The 9,291-nt window shown below is 37.1% G+C and overlaps 1 protein-coding gene across 4 annotated transcripts in view; it reads left to right on the plus strand.

The window, feature by feature from the left end:
* The window catches only part of CDK5RAP2 (CDK5 regulatory subunit associated protein 2), a 164,700-nt gene that overhangs the window by 35,703 nt on the left and 119,706 nt on the right, over positions 1 to 9,291 (plus strand). The gene's annotated exons all lie outside the window — the stretch shown is intronic.

The raw sequence follows: 9,291 nt of genomic DNA on the forward strand, positions 1-9,291 counted from the left end.
AGTCCCTCCTTTTTAAAAGAATCAAAAGCACCCTTGTTTTTCATGGCTTTTCCCTCTCTTCCTTGTTACGGAGTTAGTAATAAGATAATGACTTTGCTTCTGTCTGGTAACTTTGTTAATATATTATAATTAAACCTCATTTTCATGGACATTAGCAGTTATTTAGGGGTATCCTCAAATGTTTTAAATGATTGTCTCCTGTAACAGTTTGTCCAGAACCTGTTTTTATGAAATAATAATAAATTTTTTTTTTTTTAGCTTAGGTTTGCATGGCAATTTTCTCACAAGAGCCCTATGAAGTAGGGAGTCCAAGTATTACTAGCTTACTTCGACATGAATGATTGAAAAGGAATTAATTAAATGCTTACTGTATGCTAAGCATTATGCTCTGTGTTGAGGATATAAATATAAAAATACCCAAATAAACCTTACAGACCTTTCCCTTGAGGAACTTCCATTCTAATAAGGGAAGACAACATGTGTGAGGGGGTGCTGGCCAGGGATGAGTGTTTTGGAAGGGAGGGTCTATAGGGGTAGTGAGTGGAGCCATATTGATTGACATGTCTTTAAGGAATGGTAGTGCTGATTTGATTATTATTCTATGAACTAGATGTGGAAATGGGTCAGGATAGGTAAGCTGTGACATAGCATGAAGCTGGCCAGAGAAACATACTCTGTGGGGTGGGTCTGGGTTTTGTAAGTTATGGGTAATTTTCTTTAATCTGGAGTTTTGGCCCCAGTATAGGTGGGGTGGGTCTGGATTGATCTAATTATGGGGTTTTATTGTTCTGAAGCTCCCGGCCCCAGGGTGGGAACTGGAGAGCCTGAGCTGGGGAGGAGTTATGGCATGAAGGTGGCTGGAGAGCAGCTAGCTTAGAGAGGTTATGACTTTGCAAATATCACAGAGTTAACATGTATCAGTGCCAATACTTGAACCGTCCTTTGAATTAAAGACCAGCTATCTTTCCACTCTACATTAAAGCAGGTTAGGGTTGTGATAAAATTGATATTTTGAAGGAAAATAATAATTTTACTAAAAATATAGAATAAAATGTCCATTATCTGACATTGTTATTAAACATTATTAAGAACTTCTTATGTGCCAGGTAGCTCAGAGGATGCAAAGAAAGTCAAAAGACAGCTGATACTGTCAAGGTGGAGGAGACAGCACGGAAATCACTGCACAAACGAGGTCTATACAGAAAAATCTGGAGGTGATCAGTGGTAGGCAGGCACCGGAACTAAGGGGAAGTGGGAAAGGCTTTCTGTAGAAAGTGGGATTTTAACTGGTACTTAAAGAAAGCCAGAATGTCAAGATGCATTTCAGGAACGAGAGACAGCTAATGAAAATACCTGAAGTAAGGAGATCAGAGTCTTTGTGCAAAGAACATCAAGGAGGCCAATGTCACTAGATCACAATTTATGTGATGGGCTGTAGGGTCTAAGAAGTCCATTCATTGGTGGTGATGGAGCAGGTTGTAAAGGGCTTTGAATGCCAAGCGCAAGATTTTATATTTGATCCCAGAGATGATAGGGAGCCACTAGAGTTTATTAAGGGGGAAATGGGGTATGCTGGGCAGGGTGATATGGTCAGACCTGCAGTTTAAGGAGGTCCGTTTTGCCAGCTGAGTGAAGGACAGATAAGAATGTGGAGACACCTGTGGCAGGGAGATCAACCAGCAGGCTTCTGTGATAATCTAGGAGTGAGGTGATGAGGGCCTGTGGCAGTGTCAAAGGATAGGAGGAGGCATATTCAAGGGATATTATGAAGGTAAAATCGATAAATAGGTCTTGTCAACAGTTTGGATATGGAGAATGAGAGTGTGAAATTGGGGATGACACCTAGGTTTTGAGCTTGGGTGACTGGGAATTTGGTGGTAGCTTTGGCAGAAATAGAAGTTGGGAAGAGGAATAGCGGAGAAGGTTTGGGGGTAAGTGGGGGGAATAACGAGTTTATCTAGATTTAGCACATTCTCTTTCTGTGTTAAATTTGAGCAGTGATTCTCAGTGTGATCTAGGGGTCCCTGAGACCCTTTCAGAGAGTCCATGAGGTAAAAATAATTTTCATAATGTTTTAATGTCTAATATTTTGTTGTTCAGTTGTTTCAATCATGTCTGACTCTTTGTGAACCCCATTTGGGATTTTTTTGGCAAAGATACTGGAAGATGTTTGCCATTTTCTTTTCCAGCTTATTTTACAGATAAGGAAGTGAGGCAAACAGGGACAAGTGACTTGCACAGGGTCACACCACTAGTAAGTGTCTGAGGCCAGATTTGAATTCAGGAAGATCAGTCCCACCTAGTTCCCCCAATTTCTAATGTGGTTAAATATCAATAGATAAAACCTGTACAAACAAAAGTTTTTGGGTGGGGGGAATCCCAAGACTAAAAACTTGGAGAATGGTTGAACTATAGCATCAGAAAGCAAAATACCTCCCATTATATGAAAAGGTCTTCCTATTTTATCTTCCTGACTTATCCTGAGTTATGATTTAATATTATACTTTCTGCCTTTTTTAGAGGATCATTACAAGAATCCAATCTAAACTGTTTCTGTGATTCTATAAAACTTTGTTGAAGATATTGATAACTGTGCTCCGTAGAGTATTTTCTGTACAAGGACTACCTGATAAATTCTTTTGAATTAGATTCCTGGGGAGAACAGGAACCTGGCCATGAGGGCAGGGATCATATTGCATCTTTCCCAGGACCTAGGACAGTAGTTTTATACATAGTATTTATTCAACTCACACATTACCCAGTATTTGAAAAGTTAAACATCAAGCTGAGGCCTATATTGTATTATCCCTTTGTGTCTTATTTATCATTATGTTTTTTTAATTCAATTTTTAATTTATTAATTTGTTTCCTTTTAGTTTACAGGATTCAATTCCACAATTCCTTGAATTTCACATTTTGTCCCCCTCCTTCCCCTCCCCCCCCCATGGCGTCTTATAATCAAGTATAGGATCTGTAAATACTTTCACATTATACAATGGTCAGCTTATAAGGATGGATTGTACCAGCTGGAATGAAGAATGGTAAAGAGGACATAAAATCAAATAAGAGAACGAAAAAGATCAGGTATTTTGCTTCCACCTGGATATAAATTTAGTTCTTTCTAGTTCTTTCTCTGGATGCACGTTTTTCTCTCCATCATGCCTCTTTTGGGATTGACTTATATCCCTGCATTGTTGAGAAGAGTCCAGTCTATCAAAGTTGGTCATCACACATACTTTGTGTCTGTAATTGTGTACAAATTCCTCCTGGTTCTACTCTTCTCACTCAGCATCAGTTCTTTTAAGCCTCTCCAGGTAAATATGAAGACTGCCTGCTCCTCGTTTCTTATTATGCAATAGTATTCCATAACATGCATATACCACAACTTGTTCAGCCATTCCCCAATTGATGGGCACCCCCTTAATTTCCAATTCTTTGCCACAACAAAAAGAGCTGCTATAAACATTTTTGTACATATGGGTCTTTCTCCCATTTCTATGATCTCTTTGGGATATAACCCTAGGAGTGGTATTGCTGGATTAAAGGGTATGAAAGTATTTATAGCCCTTTGGGCATAATTCCAGATTGCTCTCCAGAAAGGCTGGATCAGTTCACAACTCCACCAACAATGCAGTAGTGTTCCAGTTTGCCCACATCCTCTCCAGCATTTGTCATTTTCCTGTTTTGTCATCTTAGCCAATCTGACTGGTGAGATGTGGTACCTCAGAGTTGTTTTGATTTGCATTTCTCTAATCAATAGTGAATTAGAGCATTTCTTCATGTGCTTATAGATAGCTTTAATTTCTTTCTCTGAAAACTACCTGTTCATATCCTTTGACCATTTATCAATTGGGGAATGACTTGTATTCTTATAAATTTGACTCAATTCTCTGTATATTTTAGTGATGAGTCCTTTGTCAAATACATAGGTTGTAAAGATTCTTTCCCAATTTCCTACCTCCCTCTTAATCTTGGTTACATTGGCTTTATTTGTACAGAAACTTTTCAATTTCATGTAGTCAAAATTATCCATTTTACATTTTATAATGTTCTCTAATTCCTGTTTCGTCATAAAGTCATTCCCTCTCCACAAGTCTGATAGGTAAACTATTCCTTGTTTTAGCAGACTGCTTACAGTATCAACCTTTAAACCTAGATCATGAACCCATTTAGACTTGATTTTGGTATATGGTGTTAGATAGTGGTCTATGTCCAGTTTCTGCCATACTATATTCCAGTTTTCCTAGCAGTTTTTGTCAAATAGTGAGTTCTTATCCCAAAAACCAGGGTCTGGGGGTTTATCAAACAATACATTACTGTAGTCGTTGACTTCTGAATCTCGTGTGCCTAATCTATTCTAATGATCCACTCCTCTATTCCTCAGCCAGTACCAAGTAGTTTTGATGACTGCTGCTTTATAGTACAGATTGAAATCTGGTAAAGCTAGTCCACCTTCCCTAGCATTTCTTTTCATTAATTCCCTTGATATTCTGGACCGTTTATTCTTCCAGATGAATTTTGTTACTATTTTTTCTAACTCTATAAAGTAGTTTTTTGGTAAATTAATTGGTATGGCACTAAATATATAATTTAGGTAAAATTGTCATTTTTATTATATTAGCTCGACCCAGCCATGAGCAATTGATATTTTTCCAATTAGTTAGATCTGACTTTATTTGTGTGAAAAGTGTTTTGTAGTTATGATCATACAGGTCCTGGGTTTGTTTTGGCAGGTAGATTCCCAAATATTTTATAATGTCTACAGTAACTTTAAATGGGATTTCTCTTTCTACTTCTTGCTGTTGAATTTCATTGGAAATATATAGGAATGCCGAGGATTTATGTGGGTTTATTTTATATCCTGCAACTTTGCCAAATTTATTTATTGTCTCAAGCAGTTTTTTACTTGATTCTCTAGGATTCTGTAAGTATATCATCATATCATCTGTGAAGAGTGATAGCTTGGTCTCTTCTTTGCCTAACTTGATTCCTTTGATTTCTTTTTCTTCTCTAATTGCTACTGCTAACATTTCTAGTACCAGATTGAATAAGAGGGGTGATAGTGGATACCCTTGTTTCACCCCTGATCTTATGGGAAATGCTTTCAGCTTCTCCCCATTACATATAATACTTGCTGATGGCTTTAAATAGATGCTACCTATTATTTTAAGGAAGGCTCCATTTATTCCTATACTTTCTAATGTTTTTAATAGGAATGGATGTTGTATTTTGTCAAAAGCCTTTTCTGCATCTATTGAGATGATCATGTGGTTTCTGCTAGTTTTATTGTTGATATACTCAATTATACTGATGGTTTTCCTAATATTAAACCATCCTTGCATTCCTGGAATAAATCCTACCTGATCAAAGTGTATTATTCTTGAGATAAGTTGCTGTAGTCTTTTGGCTAGTATTTTATTTAGAATTTTTGCATCTATATTCATGAGGGAGATTGGTCTATAATTTTCTTTCTCTGTTTTATCTCTTCCTGATTTAGGTATCAGTACCATATTTGTGTCATAAAAAGAATTTGGTAGGACTCCTTCACTAATTTTCCCAAATAGTTTGTAGAGTATTGGAATCAATTGTTCTTTAAATGTTTGATAGAATTCACTAGTGAATCCATCTGGCCCTGGAGATTTTTTCCTAGGGAGGTGACTGATGGCTTGTTCAATTTCTTTTTCTGAGATGGGATTATTTAAGTAATTTGCTTCCTCTTCAGTTAATCTGGGCAACTTGTATGTTTCTAAATATTCATCCATTTCCCTAAGATTGTCAAATTTATGTGCATACAATTGGAAAAAATAATTCCTAATTATTGTTTTTATTTCCTCTTCATTGGAGGTAGATTCACCCTTTTCATTTTTGATACTCATAATTTGGTTTTCTTCTTTCTTTTTTTTATCATATTGACTAAGGGTCTATCAATTTTGTTGGTTTTTTCATAAAACCAGCTCTTGGTTTTATTTATTAGTTCAATAGTTTTCTTAATTTCGATTTTATTAATCTCTCCTTTAGTCTTCAATATTTCTAGTTTAGTATTTAATTGGGGATTTTGAATTTGTTCTTTTTCTAGGTTTTTTAATTGCATGCCCAATTCGTTGAGCTCCCTTTTCTCTAATTTAATTATGTATGCACTCAGGGATATAAAACTTCCCTTAAGAACTGCCTTTAATGCATCCCACAGATTTTGGTATGTTGTCTCATTATTATCATTCTCTTGAATGAAATTACTGATTGTTTCTATAATTTCTTGTTTGACCCACTCATTCTTTAGGATTAAATTGTTTAATTTCCAGTTAGTTTTTAGTCTGTCTTTCCCTGGCCCTTTATTGCATATAATTTTTATTGCATCATGATCTGAGAACGATGCATTTAATATTTCTGCCTTACTGCATAGAATTGTGAGGTTTTTATGCCCTAGAACATGGTCAATTTTTGAGTATGTGCCATGAACCGCTGAGAAGAAAGTATATTCCTTTTTATCCCCATTCAGTTTTCTCCAGAGATCTATCATACCTATCCTCTCTAAAATCCTGTTCACCTCCTTAACTTCTTTCTTCTTTATTTTGAGGTTGGATTTATCAAGTTCAGATAGGGGGAGATGAAGGTCTCCCACTAGTATAGTTTTGCTATCTATTTCTTCCTCTAATTCCTTTACCTTCACCTCTAGGAATTTGGATGCTACACCACTTGGTGCATATATGTTAAGTAGTGATATTGCTTCATTCTCGATGGTGCCTTTTAACAGGATATAGTTTCCTTCCTTATCTCTTTTAATTAGGTCAATTTTTGCATTTGCTTTATCTGAGATAAGGATTGCTACCCCTGCTTTTTTTACTTTAGCTGAGGCATGATATATTTTACTCCAACCTTTTACCTTTACCTTGTGTGTATCCCTCTGTTTCAGATGTGTTTCTTGTAAACAGCATATTGTAGGATTATGATTTCTAATCCATTCTGCTATCCATCTCCGTTTTATAGGAGAGTTCATTCCATTCACATTTACAGTTATGATTGTTATCTGTTTCTTTCCCCTCATCCTATTCCTGCCCCTGTTAATGTTCATATTTTCCTCCCTTCTCCCTTCCCCCCCTTAATAGTTTTCCTTTTGACCACCGCCTCCCTCAGTGTTCCCTTTTCGGCCCCCTTCCCTTTTCCTCCCCTTTTCCCCTTACTACTTCCCTCCCTACAAACCACTCCCACCCCCCTTTTGTAACCCTTTCCCCCTCCTACTGCCTGTAGGATATTGTTATACTTAATGAGGTATGCTATTTTTTCTTCGCATCAAGAATGACAGGAACAGATCTCATGCGAAGCTCCTCTCCCTCCCCTCTTTCCCTCTAAAATGATGTGTGTTCTCCTTGTTTACCTTTCTAAGTCACTGTTGCTTCTCGTAATTGGAGGTTGAATTTTTCATTGAGTTCTGGCTTTTTTATCAAGAAGGTCTGGAACTCTGTTATATCATTGAATGACCATCTCTTTGCCTGGATGTGCAGATTCTTAATGCAGTGTTCTGGTCATACTATATAGTTATTCATTCCTAATTGCTAGAGAATCGTAGTATTGTTAATTCTGCTTCATGGATTGTTTCTTCTGGCACCCGTGTGGTTCTCTCCAGAACTTTATTTATGAAATCTGGTGTTACTTAGTACTGGCATTGGTTCAGCTTTACATAACTTTACATAGTTCTTTGGGGAAAAAGGGTTGAATTTCTTCAGTTTTTGGTATGAGCTTATTTTTACCATTTCAGGTTGTAGCTATTTTTAGGTCATACCTTGGAAGTAAGTTCTGTTCCAACACTAAGACAGAATTGCATGTTCCTAAATGCTTAAATTTCAGATCATATCTACAAGGTCAGGAATTTATTTCTTCTGACCTCTTGAACAGTTTGAAAAGATGTAGGATCAAAAGAACAAAGACTGTATAGAGTGAGATAACAAATGCAAAGCGCTTTGTAAACCTTAAAGCCAAATCTAAATGCTAGCTATTGTTATGATATTATAGAACTGGGAGAGACCATAGGTAGGTCATGTGGTCCAATCCCTTCATTTTATAGGTCAGGAAACTGAGGCCCAGAGAAGTTATCTGACTTCTATGGTCATAGGAATTGTTTGTGAAAAATCAAATTTGAATTTCAATCCTCTGGACTTCAGAGCCCTGCTTCTCCTTATGGGGATACTATGGCTTTGTAGGAAAGTTCTGGAAGGTAGGACATCATAGTTTTAGGCCTAACTGTCGTGGGGGATCTTGGGCAAGGAATTTAACCCTTCAGTTTCCTGATCTTTAAATTGAAGGGGGTTAGATTTGTGATTCCAAGCTATCCTTCAACTTGAATGTTTTATGTTCTAATGTTGTACATTTTAGGGTCCCTTCTCCATCTAAAACTTTGTACTGGGATCCCGTTGTGCTGCAATATTGCATTCCTAAGACTTGGATGTTGTTTTGGAGGTTGTATTGAACTTAAATCCTTTCAGAAAGAAGCTTTTGTTTTTGACTACAAGGACAGTGAAGATGCAGACTTGTCATGTTCAGCACCATGTCAGCTGTTGCTTTTTCAGTCATGCTACCATTGATCTCTGTCACTTTTAGTTCATATCATCCTCCACAGTGTCTCAGGGTTCGCTTTTGGGCCTAATAGGTTTTATTTGCCTCCTAAATCAACTCTTTCTTTATCAAGGCAACTTTGGAAACTTTTTTGCAGGTCAAGGTTGTCTTTTCTTATGCTTTTATCTCAGTCTACAGCACTTTATAGGCCATCTCTCCTTTGTACTTGTAGCTCATTTTACAGGTAGGGAAAATGGAAATGCTGAAGGGGTGATGCATTGTCCTGTGTGAAATCAGTCGCAGGTCCAAACATCACAAGAGCGAGTTTTTTGTTTTTCCAAAATGTACTCTGTCTAGTCGATAAGACCCACAATAATAGCCCACATTTACCTCTAGCTTTATAGTTTGCAAAGGAATTTTCTCACAAAAGCTCTGTGAGGTAGGTGCTACAAATATGAATATTTTCATTTTACCACTGGACGAATTAACTCAAATCCATTAGCTAAACTTGCCTAAAGTCACAAGACCAGTACATGGCAAATCACAGATTTTGGGATGGAGTGAAAGAACGCTAAATTTTGAAGTCAAAAGATTTGGCTTTGAGTTCCAATTCTGTTTCTTCTTGTTTGATTATCGTCATTTCACTCCCCTCTCTGCGCCTCAGTTTCCTGGTAAAATAAGGGAATTGGACTAAAGGCTTCCTTCCTTCCTTCCTTCCTTCCTTCCTTCCTTCCTTCCTTCCTT

Source organism: Petaurus breviceps, unplaced genomic scaffold, assembly GCF_028583685.1.
Source record: "Petaurus breviceps papuanus isolate PSGF00001 unplaced genomic scaffold, PetGlider_PUasm1.0 90879, whole genome shotgun sequence".
Lineage (NCBI taxonomy): Eukaryota > Metazoa > Chordata > Mammalia > Diprotodontia > Petauridae > Petaurus > Petaurus breviceps.